This window comes from Anoplolepis gracilipes, chromosome 6 (genome assembly GCF_047496725.1).
Source record: "Anoplolepis gracilipes chromosome 6, ASM4749672v1, whole genome shotgun sequence".
Classification (NCBI taxonomy): Eukaryota; Metazoa; Arthropoda; class Insecta; order Hymenoptera; family Formicidae; genus Anoplolepis; species Anoplolepis gracilipes.
This window is the reverse complement of record NC_132975.1, coordinates 9,481,089-9,498,727: the sequence shown is the minus strand read 5'-3', so window position 1 is coordinate 9,498,727 and position 17,639 is coordinate 9,481,089. Positions and strand designations below refer to the sequence as shown.

Genomic DNA, 17,639 nt, shown 5'->3' with positions numbered 1-17,639 from the left:
TCAGCTCCGCCGCATCGCGTAGAGTGCTGTTACTATTAATTGCCGAACGGGATTCGTTTCCTGATGAATATAGATGAAGACAGAGAGAGGAAATATTTTTTTCGATTTCTCGTTGATCACTCGGAGGAATCTAGTTATGTTAAAATTTATATCGTCCTAATCTTCAAATTTAAATTCGTTGAAAGGCAATTTGTCATCGAATATTGATTTAACTTATTTATTCAACACGTTTATTTAATAAATCTATACATTTATACATATTTATGTTATAAAAAAGTATGTTAAGATTTTTATATTTTGTTGATGATTTTAAATTCTTTAAATCTCCCAAATTTATAAAAAATCGATTAACTAAATTTTTGAAAAATTTATATTTAATGTTTTTCAGTATTTTAAAAGCATATTCTCCATATTTGTCATCACTGTTTAATTTATTATCGGTAATTGAACTTTTGTTTTGATAAATTTAAAAACTTTTATTTTATTGATCTCTATTAGGAGTAATACATCTATCATTATATACATTTGATACATAAAAATTATTCAGCATCTTTACGTGGAAGAATATACATTGTTTCATAAAAAAAAAAAAAAAAAAAACGCGACAATATCTCGATCGAAAATTTCGGAAATGTTCAAGTGGCAGATCACGTCCGCGGTCGAGCTGACAAAAACGATGGCAGAATCCTGGTGCAATTAGTCGATATTTTAATACGCAAAAAGTCGACCCCTCGTTAGATCCTCTCGCAGCGAAGGACCGAACACTCGCCACTTTCCAAAGAGCCATCGAGAAAAACGGACTCGAACGCTGGACCGATGCGGCACCTTGTTAGCGCAAGGATTCTCGGGTTGACAGCTTCGAGCAAAAATAACGTGGACGTTAACCCGTTTCCACGGTTAAGGGATATCGACGCACGAATCGACCAGTCGTTTCGATCCTTGCCGAGACACTCCAGTTTATCGTGAATTTGTCAGTAAAATAAGGTTCCATAAACATGCAATTTTAATATGCGCTTTTAATATATTTGAATTCATAATTTATTTAATTAATTAATCGAACGAAGAAATATATGTATACTGAAATATTAATTATTTTGTTTTTACATCGTATTCTTAACTTAAAGAAATCGTTAAGTAATAAATTTGCTAAATAATATAAATTAACGTTTTTATTAAATTAATTTGCACACTAATTATTGAAAAGAATATATCGTATTTTCTTTATTACAACAATATAATTTGCTTAATTATATATTATTGCGATTTCATTTAAGTTGCTTGTGAAAAATTGCTTATAATAAATTACCTTAGTTTGTGTCTAATTTTGAAACAATCCGTACTTAGCTATTTAGATACATCAATGGGAAAAGGTTTGGGGAAGGGTGAGCACGTATGTGGGAAGCCTGTGCGCTTATCGGATTCCAATTAAGTATGCGATCCTCCCGGTAGCGGTAGTTACGCCTATAGTTCGACCTATACTTGGACGCGCGGAAATGATCGCGCGGAGAGCAAGAAATAATTAGAGCTTTCGAGCGAGAGAGCAAAGGGGGGGCACCCAGTCCCAGAGTACTTCCTTAATTGACCTCTGTTTACGTGTTACACCCGCGTGTGCTCGCTTATATACCCGTTGTTTATCCGATTAAGCACGAATCGCGAACTGAGAGTGCGAAATTCGCGTCACGCCAAACACCGACGCTCGTGTTTCCGAAACGATATAAGTGTCATCATAAAATTTGATTACCTCCCCACAAATTTATTCACGAAATCCTCAAGATGCAAAAGCCCGTCATTCGACGGTACTCTTTCGATTTTGGTTTCCATGCGCTGTCAATTTATTTTTATCATCAATATTTCTTTTTGAGCTTTTTTGAGGAGGGTGATGTATTATACTATTTTCTATAAATATTTTATATTTGATGTTCGAAAAAAGAAAAGAGAAAACTATAAAAAGGAATAGCAGCATTTACGATATACGAGGAATAGGAATTCAGATTTATACTACAATCGCCTCTTGTTGTCTTATCCGGCTCAGTTCTCCGGACGCGGCTGCCCTTCGTTCCCAATTCCGATCCAATTTGATGCACGGTAGCTTCGAGATACCGCGTAAGGGGCTACGGGAGTAAATGGTAAATAACTGAGCCGTCCCTATACACGATCCGGCCACGGGCGGAGAGAGAGCCTAATTAAACGATGTACAATTTATAACACCAGCCAGAAGGTCTAATGGCTCGCGTTCCTGGAAACCCGTTGGTTCCACCGTAGGACCACACCTAGCCGGTCCTGCGGAGAGATTGTCATCGGCTCTAAGGAATGATGCCGCCGTCTCGTTCACGATTCATGTATAGCGCGCCATGGCTTCTGATATGGTGTGGAAGCCTTCGCGTGACACTCGCACGCATCGTCGAAATTAATTATTTGTCTTAATTGTTATCAAACCTTTTCTCGTAGGCTACACGGCTTATGTGTTACGCGTTGAAAATTTAATCGAAATTCTCGATCGGTGATCTTGAATCTGATTATACAAGAAAGACACATAAAGATCGGATCAATAAAAACTCGGAGTAACCATTTATTTCCCTCTATGTCTTTGTAAATTAAAATTTTTTTATACAAATTAAACATTTTAATCATTTATTCTCTCTCTCTACTTCTTGTATATAGATATTGTATCGTTTTCTGAAATTAAATAAAATCACAAACGTTAACTCAAGCTACCAAAAGAGCGATGTCAATTGGCATCGCAAAGCTCGCTCGTTTAAGTTTGTCGCGGACGAAAGATACGCGTTAATGTATCGATTTATTCTTAATCGAGAATACTATTCGTATAAAACTGTGTAAGTAATATCCAAACAGGCTTCTCCTTTCACGGACCCTTCATTGCGACAAACCGATCTCTCTCTCTCTTGTATCAAGACGTACCGTCACTTTATTATTATCGCGCTGTGGAATGGAATCCGGCGAGATGATATCCTTTAATTTTACATTATTGACGAGCGTGTCGATTAAACGGGACCGCTTATTGGTCATTCGTAAGCGCATCTAACGATTCGCGTCGGAATGCCGGACGAGTCTTAAGGACGAAAATTAAGAACTCGGCGATGCAAGGCGGCTTATATTGATAAAAATGCCGGCCTTATCTCGATCGGTGAAACCGAAATTAGTAGCTGGCGAGCGCCCGCACTCCATGAAGACGCAGATAAGTAAACTAAATAAAACGCGAAACTTATACGCACAATTAGAGAGATATCTCTCTTTCCTCTATCCGACACTCTCCTCGGCCCTTCCTTCCCTCCCCCCCCCCCCCGCCCGTTCATCCCTGATCCTCGATGAGCACGTTCATGTGGCAGACAGTAAAATAATCAGATTTAATACGCGCAATTATTTTCGTTACGCAAATGCATAAATTAGCCCGCATCGCTTTTGTAACATCTCTGCAGGTTGTTAAAATAGAACTCGAGATAATTGCGCTCGTAAACCGTGCAAAATCGAAGGAAATCGCCTTCGCACTGAACCCTACATGATTATTATGGGGAAGATAAGTTTTACGGAGAAATATTTTTTTTATTTGCATTTCTGTATATTTTTATTGACTCATGCTGTACATTATCATTTATTTTCAGCTACGAGTTTCATAGAATGACTACACGGTGTCTGCGCGGTGATGTAATAATAATTCTAAAAGACGCTTGTATTGAATGTTAATGACATTTAAATGATCATGATATTCAACTTTGCTTATCATTTCCTTACATATTTTTAATTCTAAAATTCTCAAATTCACGTTATATTACGAATAAAATATGTAGATGAATTATAGAATGTGTTTATAAAAGTGATTTTATATTTTATGTTAAAAAAATTGTATAAATCTTTTCTAATATTGCAAAGAAAAAAAAATTATTAATTTACATTTATGTATGAATATTTTGAGTATAATCAGCACATTATTATGAACTGTCATTATTGTGACAACATTGACGCAGAAAAAAAGCGCTTCGCTTTTGATGAATTATTTAGTGGAATTTATCGCGATCGCGCGATAGCCTATAGTGTCGGAATTATCGCGTCACACGGTGAGATAAATTGAGAACTTCGCGGACCGTGAGTTAGCACCGGCTTTGCTGATCCTCGGCAAAAATTCCAACCTTATCTTCTGATGAAGTCGAAATTAGTAGCCGGCTACTGTACAAGTCCCATATGAGGTTAATGATAATGGTGGCGGAAACGAAGAGACGACGTTCACCGTATTAGTGACTAGTGACCAGTGTCGCAATCATTTCTCTTATAGATAGACACAAACATATTTATATTGTCAAAAATCTCATTACAAGGAAAAAGTTCTAGTACATTACTAGAAATTACCTGATTTATTAGATCTATTATCTATTATCTTATTTATTAACTATTAAAATTCAACGGCAATTCTTGAGGAAAGTACAATTAGTAATAGATTATCGAACAGAATACTCTGATCATAAATAATAAAACAGCAACCGCTCGTAGTATTTTTGATTAAAATAATTAAGAGATAATTAATTTACAAATTTTATCAAATTTAATACTATTAAATTTCTTCTCACAAGCATTTATAGCCTTGTAATTAACATAACTCTATCTAAGTGCGATTAACTTAATTAGCATAATGAGAATTTAATTTTAAAACAATATAATGGTATTGGAGAACAGTAGCGTACATTTCCGTTAATATTATAATAGCAATAGGAGTGATGATAATACTGGTCGCGATTAGCGACAGCGATTGACCGTGGTAGCGATCGTAATGGCGGTAACGATATATTGGTGAATACATACACATATACTAACTTACGCAGGCACATACACACGCATAAGCTTAACGAGGTAACACAGGCCGCCTTGCGGGCCCCAGCGCGAGCTCCGTTGGACATCCGTAAGTGTTGGATTCTCGGCCGTTGTTAAGTAAATTGGGTCCCAACCGGTTTCTTATTTCGTGGCCACTGTCTTACTCTCCGCGGTCGTACTCGGGACACTCACGGAGCAAGAACCGCTCTTCGCGGCGTCTCTGGTCGATCGGTTCCCTTCTTCGGGCTCGTTGCTTGAAAGTTCCAGGGCCGTACACGATTGCGAATCGTGAAACTCGTTGGTCTACAATTAATATATATATATATATATATATATATATATATATATATATATATATATATATTACGTGTTTGCAACTTGCAAGATAAGTGACGAAGAATGATTAATTAATTCCGTAATTAATAATCCGCGGTGATAAGCTCGAATCGCAAAAATATAGCCGTCTTGTTGCCTACATTACAAGTTGAATCTTGAAATTGCGAAAATGCATCACAAAAGCTGAGATTATATAAATTTAATTTAATATTTTCTTTATGAATTATGGATCTATTCAGTTGTAGAGTAGGTACTGTAATTTATTAATTACATTCGAGGCCTGTTAAGTATAAACGAAGCTGTACAAATAAAGCTTTGTTTATGTTTCATATTAGCTTCGTTCATTACACTTTTATAATTAACAAATTGTAAAGAATCTAATTTAAAAAATTAATCTAATTTATTTAATTTTTTCTGAAGAGGTTCAATCACATCATTACCATTATCATATGTAAAAAAAATAGTAAAACACCCTCTCTCTCTCTCTCTCTCTCTCTCTCTCTCTCTCTCTCTCTCTATAAATATGGAAATGATAATCGACACTGGTTAAATAACATTTCAATAAGATTATAAAAGAAACCAGACTTATATTTAAAATATAAGTATGGAATTTAGATATTTTGTTAACTCGTTACGCATGTAAACCGGCATAATATACACTTGCGTGTGTACACGTGTCTATCAAGAAGTGCGCAACGCGAAAAGAATTTCTTCTGCTTTAGTTTGGGCAACGCGAAGAAAGGACTTCCACAGAATGGGTTAGCACGAGAAAGATCTCGGCAGCCGATACAGCCGCTTTTTGTCAATTTATAAGGATTTATACCAGCAGCACGCAGATGCGCTTGTTCTTCCCTGCATCCCGCGTTCGCCTCTGTAACTTTTGCGAAGGGGTGGTCCTTGTGGACTCGGCCGAGGTAACAAGACTTTTTCGAGACACGATTGTCAGATCAAATCTTGATAAATAATGGTTAACTTGTTAACGAAACACGGTGTCGGCATCTAATCGAATTATTTGTAATATAGAAAGTACAAAATTCATTACGAAAAAATAAATCGGTATTATTAGTTAAAACAATTATACACTCTATATATATATATATACATACGATTTATTTTTTTGTAATGATTTATATTTATACATATTATGAATTGCATTCAATTAGATTAAATATATAGATATGCATCCGAGGCTCATTATGCGCAGCATGAAATTATTCGGGGAAAATCGTTCGTGTATGATTAAATAATTAAATAATTATCTTCAACATGATTCCTTTTCACTATGCACTCACTCTTGTTGTCGTGGTCGCCCTCTCCCGCTTTTCTTCCACCCCTTCTCACCGATGGTGATTAACGCCATAAAATGGTCGAAGAAGATGAGCCCCGAGGGCGAAAGTGAGAGAGGGGGCGGGAAGCCAAAAAGAAACGATCGAGGCTCATCCGACAAGATGAGAGGGGCAAGTCCTATCTTAATGATATTGTAGCCGGCGTGCACGCGCGCAGGCTTGCTCTAATTGCACCACTGGGGCGGCCATGTTATCCGTACTTGCGAGTGGGACAAGGAAAGCAGACTCTTCCATCTCGGCGATTTCGGACGTGTGTCCGTGAACACGTGAACGTGCGAGTCTCTCTCCTTCTCTTTCTTATTTCGTTTGTATCTAGAAACAGGAGACATGTACACAAAGAGGCGCATATCGGTGAGACGTCTGTGGTGTCTGCAAGAGGACTGCGTAAAGGACGAAGAAATCCTCAGACTGGAGGAGGACCGCAATAAAGGCAACGAGGGGAACATTCGTGGTGTACTTGTAAATACGTGCCTGCGAGAGAGTCTGTGTGCTCGTCCCGACGAGGAAAAGCAGACGAGGACGGGCAATCGTGAGCGAAGCTTTGTCGGGTCTAAAAAGGTCAGACAAAGATAGAGGGTGAGTGGGAGGGAGGGTAGGCTGGGAGGGTAGGCAGAGAGAAGAAAGAGAGAGAGAGAGAGAAAGAGAGAGAGAGAGAGAGAGAGAGAGAGAGGTTCAGAGAAGGGAGAGTGAGAAAGGCATGGAAGACTGGAAGAGTCGAGAGGGGGAGACGACTGGTAAAAGAGGGGGGACTCGTCGAGGTAAAAACCTGGAAATGCAGCATGGCGGTCGGGAATCGGTAGCAATTATTACGAAAGGACGACAGTTGAATGCGAATACTCCCGGCCGAGGAAGAGGGCGACTCGTAGATCTCGTGGCACCTCGTAGACCACGGGTGGCGAATCGATACGACGATTAAGGGAGAAATTTCGATGAGAATTTATTGACTTTTTATTAGTGCCCAAGCGCCTTGTATAACAGTTTCGGCAATCGCGAATTATCATGATTTGATAACAGCTGTGAGAATAAAAGTTGTGCTTTCTAAATGACGAAATATAAATATTGAAAAAAGATAAATTAATTTTCATGCATTGAAATATCTCCGCATTGTCACCGAATTTAATATCAAATTTTTGCACTTATAATTAACATTAAATGCTGAACAGAAGTGAGAGAATATAGGTTTCATCGATAATCCTTAGCAAATTAAATATACTTATATTATTTTCCTTTTCTGTATTTTTTCTCAAACTTTATTTGAACTATAATATATGCAGAAAAAATTAATTAATTGATTAATGCAAAATAAATATTTCATGTCCAATCGGCTCGTGGTAATTGTTAATAGAGACAAACATGTCACTTCGACGATGCACATCTCCGCTTGCAGTGCAGTTATCAACGTTAGCTCGTATTGCTGAACTTTCTCGAGATCCGGTATGACTTGGTCGAGCTTGCAACTCGCCGAGATAACCGAATTGTTTAAACGTAATGCCACGTCGACATACTGACACATTGTCGCATAATTGCGACGTCGAAGACATTATCATTTATGACTCACTGAAATCGACAAACTTACGGCTCAATTAGCTGCAAATTTTAATTGAATCTTGTTTACCCATTTAAATCTTTCGTAGTTCAAACTGTGAAAATCTTACATGATAGGTAAAAAAAAAAAAAAAAATTAAAATTCCTATATATAAAAGTATCTCACTTAATAAACAAATTTAAATAGAAATACATGGAAGGACAAACGATAATATATAATATTACAGCAAATAAATTAAAATTTTTTCACAACTGTGATAAGAAATGCTAAATAATAAGCTACATGACAGAAGAGTCTCAAAAATATAGAAGCGTCTTATAGAAGTTGAACAAGATTTAATTTGACGGAAGCGGGAATAGAGAGGTGTTATGTAGCGTAAGCCAGCGTACGCTCATATCTGAAACCGCATTGCAATATCTATTTTTCTTTTTTTTTTTTTTCATTAAATGCAATACGTGCCGCACAATTATTACATTAGCTGCTCATAAAGCCGGGAGCGGAGGGCTTAGCAACGACTACAACATTGGCGCGGCGGAGGTTGCGGCGGGTGTGAGTTAAAATGGGAGGGTTGTTCAGGGCAAACAGCCACTTTGGCGCAGGCGTAACCGCTGCTAGTCAATATTAACCAACGAGTCGGATTCGAGACATCGATGTCACCGGCGTGTAAAGAGCCGCATGGCGAGCGAAAACTCCTTGCAGCAAAACAGAAGTCGAATCTTCGACTGTCTCGAACACGACCTAAGTTTTAGTATTGAAATTGTTCTGCAACAAAATTACATTTATTTATATAGTTTAAAAGGTCTCAAAATTCCAGTATTATTTTATATAATCGAAATACTTTAAATCGAATTAAATTTTTATATACTCTCATGATTGATCGCAAGTTGCTATATCTAACGTAAAGCAATGAACTTTTATATATATTATTAATTTCTCAAGAATATACATTTAGAGATCTGACAATATTTCCTCTATTTTGTCGATCAATTTGTAAGATATATTTTATGATTTATAGATTTTATTACACAAATTCTTTATCTCTTATAACTTTTTTAATTTTAAAATTTGTATTGTTTTTTTAATAAATACTATTTAAAAAAAGAAAATAATGACAAGAGTACGATCATCTATTGCAAATATCTAACGATGAAATAATATAACTATATATATATGTTTTTATTAGTTGTTAGATTAGCAGAAGCAGGCTTATAAAACTCTTCCCAAGTTAATTCAAAGGGATAATCTGTTCTGTAGTATTATTTCTCCGAGAAGGAGAGAGAGATCGATTTCTTCCCATTGCCATTACTGGCGCGTCGCCGTAAATATATCGCTGCTTTCTAATTTCCGAAAACCGGCAGGCTGGATGCACAAAACATTTCCCGACCATTATCGGCGGCGTGTAACCGCGTTCAACGCCATCCCTCCCTTCTCTCTCCTTCTCTCTCTCTCTCTCTCTCTCTCCTCAACCCACGCATTAGCCTCGCGCCGCTGACAACTTCTCATTGTCCGCGATTCAGCCTGACGTCGCGGCGACGTGCTCATTGTTAATTAAACTACGCGTCGCCGCGCCATTGCCGCATTCACAGAAGTCCACCGCTTTTGCCGATAAGTGACGGTGTTGGTTAGACGATGATGGTAGTGGTGGTACCTTAGACGGCACGGTTACACGTACATTTTCCGCAACGCGGCCTTTTCCGACACGGCCAAAGCCAGCTCCACGCCAATACGCGAGAAAATCCGCGGATTGTGTTGCAGTCCGAGCACGTTTCATCGAGCTGCCGGCAATAACGCGGCAGTTTAATTACCACGGCGAATTAATGCGGCGGCAGCCAGTAGAACAGGAGAGCCGATGTTTGCGCGCCTTTAACCGAGAAAACTGAGAAGGGACGACGCGACGAGAGAGAGAAAAAAATAGCTGTCCGACTAAAAAAAAAATAATAGCGACTCTGGTTTTTAAATTTTTAATTTCATCTATTTTTTTTTTTTTTTAATTTATATACGCGAAAGAAAATACGAAAAGGTACGGATCTCTTCTAGTTGAATATTTTAAGTGTCAATCATGCTTGTTATTATTAATGACGTAAATGATTATGCTGGATCAACTTGATAAACCGTTCATCAATGTTCTACATATTGGCGTGAAGGGCTAAATGCGCGATCGATATCCGTGTCGTTCCTTTGTGTATTATTACGGCGAGAGGTAGAAATTGCGGTTGCCGTCCTAATTCTCACAAATTCGATATAGCACGTCGGGTTGTGCGCGAATGCTCCTTAAGCAGCCCATAAAACGCAGGAAATTACCGAGTAGGAGCATCACGACGCTCCTCTCGATAACGGCCTTATCGTATATAAGTGCTACCGCCAAGAAGTCGTCAGATTCTGCCGTAGCTACCCGTAGAAACGGCAAAGCACGAGATACACTATCGCGCGATTTCGCCTGGCGTCTCGCGCGAATACTTTTTGCATTTTCGTATCTAGCACACATTTCAACCCTAGAATGTGCATTTATATAGTATCATTTTTTATTAGGTTATTTATAGCGCAATATGTGTAGCATAGTTGCTTTTTTCACGATACCCATGATTATGGAAAGAAATATTTGAATATTTATATTAATAAAACTCTATGCTTACGTATAATCCAAGGAGAAAGATTACGTTTGACATTTTACTTTTTATAGTGAGAATTTTTGTACAATGCTTGTATAATAATTTTATATAAAAAAATAAAACAATTAAAAAAGATATTCCGGTGTGAAAAACGCGCACGATATAATTTAACATGCGATATAAAATTAATAACTTATCGATTTATCATGATTTTACAATAACTCGATTTTATCATTTTCGATAATCGTTACATTTTCCAGTTTAGGTCCAACAGCTTGAACGAATCCATTCGAGCTTAACACGTTAGATACAGATATATAATATTGTATCTTTTAAGTCCACCTCGGTACGTCTCTTCGAAACGATAACCCGAAATTCGCGGCCGAAGAATTCCAGTAGAAAGAGAGTAATACAAGCGCGAGAAGAGTACGTATTGCAGCACGTTGCATAGTAGTGGATGGTCTCCACCATCCTCCCTTCTCGTATCCGCATTCGCGGACGATAGGAGTGGTAGGTAGGTAGGTATAGTAGCAGCTCTCGGGAGCTCCCAACAATACCCAGGAAATTACATAACTGTTGGAAATATCAACCAATACCAGTGCTCTGGCATTCGCGAGCCGGCGGCAGCGGCGGCGGTGGCGGTGGCGGTGGCGGTGCCAACCCCTCCGTGCCATTATTATAACTGGGTAGGTGGCGTATTATACGCGGCCGTCGGGGGAACTCAGGCGGGCGAACGAGATAGGACCGTGCCTGGAGAATGAAACGAGAAATTGAGTTGTGCTGAAACGGAGGGTAAGGGGGTGCCGAACCACCGTTCACTGGCGGCGTGATGGCTGCGAACGAGCAAACGGTACGAATCAGGGTTTCAGTCGAGAAAATATATAAGTTTAATTTAATTTTTATTCGTCCCACTCGTAAATGCATCTTCTTTATATACATTTTCAAATAAATATATTAAAACGAAATATATATGCATTATAAAACAGTAATAATAAAAATGAACTAATATTAGATGAATCAGTAAAAATAAAGAATCGACATACAAATAAATACTAATCATATATGAGCTTTTAGGGATGACTGTGGATTTGTTTTTTTATAGATAAAATTATAGAGAATAATAATAATATATATAAAATTATAAAGAATAAAAAAAAATGTTCAATAAATAAATAAATATGTTTGTGTTAGTAATTGTTTTAATAGGTTTAAAAATCTAGAGCTTCGGAATTATAATGATTAATTGTAATAATTCAATCATCTGGATATCATCTCAGTGCACAGATAAATCAATTTTTTAGGTAGTTTGAAAACAGAAAATGATTAATTACCAACGATATTCTTTTCGCCTCTGTTATTCGCCATCGATCGTTTCTGATTAACATCATAATCATTAATAATCGATAATGCTTCGTATCGTAACTGTATTCCAATGTTTTATCACGCACTATAAGCTATTAATATTTTTGTCTGTAATTAAATTACTTTCATAATCATTATTCAATAATAATGAATTTTGAACACATCAAATTTTGCAATATTAACTTTTGAAGGAAGTTAACTATTTCACTATTTCAATTCTAGCTCTACTTGAACAATATAAATTAACTTTAAAGCCATTACTAGTTGCGAGAGACAAGGAAAGATATTGCTCCAGTTGCACGTATACCGGTGGCAGCACGTCGACTGCCGAGTAATTCGCAAAAATTAATTACTAACTTGTTCTACGGTGAGAAAGGATCTCTCATACCGACGGCGAAGCGGAGACAAAGGAAAAAGGATCTGTTTCAGAAATCGTCGCACAATAGAACGAGAACGCGAGACATCTCCGAGAAAACAACTGCCGCGACTACGTCATGTCGGTGTCGCCGTGATCAGTATTGGCTTTTCAATATGTGTTTCTCTTATATAAGTATATAGAAGTTCAAATTTTGCACAGAAATTAAAAAGAAATTAATACCATGCTCATAATAAATTTCTTCTATACATATGTCTATGATATAAATAACATTAGCATACAAATCTTTTCAAGAATCATTTCGTTTGTAATTAACGATGATTTATCCTTTAAAATGTAATTAAAAATATAATTTAACATATTTCTAAATTATTTATAATCGCATTCTCGTTCTAGAAACAAATTATAGAAAATTTCTAAATATTAAAAAAATTGAAAAATCAACAAAGTTTAATTACATATTGTTTGTCTTTTATTCATCCAGTAGAAAAATTTGCTATCGAATCAAGCATTATTCAATTAAATGTTTCCTCATACAGGATAATGATCCTGAAATATTTCAGCCCGAGATATTTTGCGCACGTATCATGGAGGAGGCGAAAACTATCCGGCAATATAAATAAGCGTTTAATGTCGCGCACTCCTAAATTGAATCTCGCCCAGCCGAAGATCCGCGGACAAGATCCTTAGAGAGGGCACCCTCTGGCGAAAATATTGTCCGATCTTGGTCGGTTATTTTTACGACATTGCACGGGCCACCCTCGGACGAATCTTTTCCGACGATTTATGCACCCTCCTGACGCTGTATTACGTACCGAAAGTCAAGCGCCACGATGACGGACCCCATACGCTCTCTGTTTGTCTATTATGTATGGTTTACCGTGGTTTACCAGGGGAAATCTCTGGTAGCATGAGAGGGCGCGGCGCTTCTGAGCTTCCTCTCCCCTTCTCTTTTTTCCCCGAGGACTTATGACCGGTGATTAAGTATGACGTATCGGTGGTGGGATCCGCTGCGAGAAAGAGGGTGCCACGCAGACTTACATTCGCGTTGCAGATATCGCGCTTTTCGTGGAAAAATCGTGCCGCTCCATTGTACTCGTTCCCACTATGAGATGAATTGCCACCAAGCGATATTCCTCATAGCTATCTGAGACGATATTATCGTTTACTTAGACGATACGGATCGACGGTGCTTATGGGGTGCATTGAGATAAGTTGAATCGTAAAGTGAAATTTTTTTTTAAATATCGATACTTTCGAAATAAATCATAGTTGTGTGACACATCTTTATTGGGAAAATAAATATTTTTATAAATAATACTTTTCTAATCAGTATTTCAATAATCTGTAACGTCTTTCTGTATTAAAATGTGAAGCGATAAAATAATAAATTCCATAGGACTCGTAGGAGAGTAGCATTAATATCGGATTCTCTGTCAAGGTATAAAATGACAGAATAATAAAATTCATAAACTTCACGGAAACATCAGCCAGACGCTGCGTCGTTACCGACGACGAGAAAAGCACAGGAATCGATTGTGAAGTGTTAGAAGCGACGGGCACGTTTCGCTTACGAGGCTTTTGAAAATGAGAATCGATTTCACGACGAAGCGGAACAAAGTGATATCGTTTATTGGACAAAGAGCCCCGGCTACACGTGGCCGATCACACGCACGAGCGACTCGCCACGCGTATTTTTATAGCGACGGTCGCGCTGAAAAATAAAAAATAGAAGAGTAAAAAAAAAAAAAGAAAAATGTACATACATACGTCGCGACATTTAAATGATCGCGAGTTAATGAGAAAAATTCGCGACGACTGGCGGAAATGAGGTACACGCTCGGATCGTATTTTTCGATCGGTTTTATTCAACCGGGAACAGTCATACACTCAGTAAAACTCGACAGCTTTCGCTGTAAAAAAAAAACACGGCTAAAAAAGGAGAAGGAAAACAAATAGTGATTGAAAAAAAATTTATTCGCGAGCAACAAAGAGTCCGCCATCGACGGCTTTACCGGAAATCGGGCGGCCAACTTCGTCGACGGTTTTATTGGCGACGGCGCCGCGACCATCATAAAGAGAGAAAGAGACAGACAGAGAGAGAGAGAGAGAGAGAGAGAGAGAGAGAGGAAAGTAACGTCGGTCGGTGATAAAGTGACCGAATGGGAAAGACGGCGCATAATGCGCCATAGAAAGCCGAATATTGTGTCGCGTTGGCAAAGGGGTAATTCCGCAGTAGGAAGTCTTATTGGAAAAGGGTAGATAAGGGCGGGCGCGCGCCTATATAGGGTGACGCGCGTAACTGAGAATCGGTGTGTTCGCGTTATACGTCGTGCGCGAGCGTGTGGCGTCGTCGCTGTGAGAGCGGAAATTAAATATGCCTGACTCGATAAGTCAGAGCACCGCGACTGTGCTCCGTATCAACGGGCGGGAGATGAGCTATTGTGCTATTTTCGTGCGGGATCTGTACGCGAGGCCATCCCCCCGTACTCCGTGTTCTACGTCTCTCCTCCGCAAAACGCGTTTCGTTTATTCCCTCGCTCGCGGAGGCGGATATCGCCGTGACGCGTCCGGCGAACGCTCCTGCGGGCGTGTCCTGCCTACCCTTCGTCCTCGGGTATTTCGTTTTTTTTTTCTCTTTTTTTTTTTGCATTCCATAACGGAGATTGCATCGGGATTGCATTTTTTCGTCCAATGCTAATGGATTTTTTTCGCCCGATGGAATTAATAAACATACGCGAGACATTATGGCGAGATCTCGTTAATTCCTTAAGAATTTTTCTTGCAAATAAATTGTCGAAGGATGTGATTTGTCGTAATGTAAGGAAATTGTATCTATTCTGTAGTATTCTACTGTTAAATAATAAAAAGAAGATGAATGATATTTTATTTCAAGTAAGTAATTTTCATTATCGTCTCATATATTACTTTTACATATATGTATATCTCAATAATAAAAATATTTTACGTTTAAAAACGATGCAAAATTTATTTTATAATAATATTATTATTATTATTATTATTATTTCTTTCGATAGTATAAATTATTGATTTTAATAATTTATATGGTAAATTTTTTTCTATATATGTAAACCAATAATTAGATTGATGACAATATTAACATAATCAATATAGTCAAAATTTTTCTTTTATCTTAACCTACAGAGAGAGAGACAGAGAGAGAGAGAGAATAAAAAATTCTAATACTGTGTAATATCAGAGAAAGAATTAGCCTGATCTGATAATAAAACGCGACGCGAGCGAAATAATTATATTAGATTTATCGAACCGGACGCCAAGCGAACTCCTTAGATAATAAGCTTTTTACGACTCCGTTGCACGAACCGAGCCGCTTGAAAGTTACGATCCTATAACTGTAAAGACCTTTATACGAGACTATTATCAAGGCTGTTACTCATATTTTTACCCCAAACTATTCGAGAGACACTTTGACAACAGTACAATAGATAGACGAGTGCGATAACTTCATTAGATAATTTCTGCATTTTCTGCAAATCAATATACTTATCACCCGACACAACGCGTGCATCAAATGATTGTAAATGTCCTGCAATGACGTCAATTCGTTAACTGATATTAAAATTCGTTAACTGATTAAAATAATTGTATGTATGTATGACCCAAGTTGCGCTTCGTGATTTATAAAATTAATGACTATTTGACGATGTTAATGGCATTCATACTCATTACGTATGATGTCAGTGTGCAAATGAGATCATTATCTCATGTATATTACTTATACATATATATTGTGCAGTTATTTAATATAATTATTTAAATGGATAAAAAGGGAAGATCACAATGAAAATGTAATGCCATGGAATAATAATATTTGACAGATAAGAGAGAAAGAAAAATAATTAGCCAGTAAAATTAACATTATTGAAAAATTATTGAACAATGAAAAAATAGCAATAGAATAAAAGATACAATGAATCATTATTATTAATAAAATTTACTGTGAAACCTTAATGTAAAATTTAGGAGAAATAATTTTTTAATTATGGCCTCATTTATTTAAAATTTTATTATTATACAATAATAAATCACATTTTTGTTACCGGATGGAGGGAATAAAATTGGTTTTAAATTCATCATAGAATTGATAACTGGAGGATAATTTGATAAACCTAGAACAAAATCTCTCCATTTTTTATAATCGCGGTCAAATATCTCGATAGCAATCGCAAATTCAGTCCAGCGAGCAACGGTATCCAGAAGAAGAAGACGGAGACGAGAAACGGAGGGGGTTGTGCTCACGCAGACTTTTCTACCGAATAAAACACCTGAGGAGGAGGATTCGTGATATTGCCGAAACGTCGACAAAGAAACCGCGCCGTAAGTCATAGGCGCAGACGGCTGCCGCTTCATTTGTCATCGGGCCCGGGATACAATTGTTCGCCGACACTGGCCGCCATCTTGCCAGCCACCCCCGCCGATACCTAATAGACCACCCCGCGCATTCAGCGACCTCGGTGATAAATTGCGAAATAATCTCGTTCGGGGCGCATTATGTCGGAGGTTTATAGACGGCCGAGCGTGCGCGCGCGGCCACCACGTCCTGCTCACTCAGCTGTAACTTATTCGAGTTTTGTTGAGAATTCGAAACCTGTGCGTCTTACACCCTCACACTGCCGACGTGTCTCAGTCCCTGAAATTCCCCATAGAAGAGCCGAAGTTGGTTGGTCACATTTTTTATTTATTATTATATTTACTATTAATGTCATTTTTTAAATCAATTAAATCATACGTTTAAATAATTTACATAGAATACAATTTTACGTCAGAATTATACAATTATACAATTATATTCAATCTCTTCAATATCTTATATACTGACGTACTTGAAGTTTGAAATTAGGAAATTGTCATATCAGAATGAAAAATCTATACTTTATATCTTCATATTTAATATAAGATATAATAATACTTTAAAATCATTTTTGAGAATTAAATTTTTAAGTATGTATGTTACTTGAAATAATATCGTACCATCATAGAATTAATATGATATTATGAAAAAAGATTTCTAGTACATTCACAATTTTTTCATGGCATCGTTTCGAATTTTATATATCTGTGTGTGATTATATGATGTTTTATCCTAAAATCCTTGGAAAATCCTGACAAATTACTGTAGACTTACAAATGCGATTATTGCCAAATAGTATTATTATACACGAAATCATTGATGCAAAAATCCATTTTGCCGACCATTACAC

General features: G+C 37.4%; 1 long non-coding RNA gene across 2 annotated transcripts in view; it reads right to left on the bottom strand.

Moving 5' to 3' along the window:
- The window catches only part of LOC140667357 (uncharacterized), a 39,444-nt gene that overhangs the window by 6,733 nt on the left and 15,072 nt on the right, over positions 1-17,639 (bottom strand). Inside the window, exon 3 of one of the 2 annotated variants that reach the window (XR_012046987.1) lies at positions 3,946-5,124. The exons of the other annotated variant lie outside the window; for it this stretch is intronic. This is a non-coding gene — a long non-coding RNA (uncharacterized lncRNA). Of the gene's footprint in view, positions 1-3,945; positions 5,125-17,639 lie in introns of those variants that run through there. 2 annotated transcript variants of the gene reach the window in all.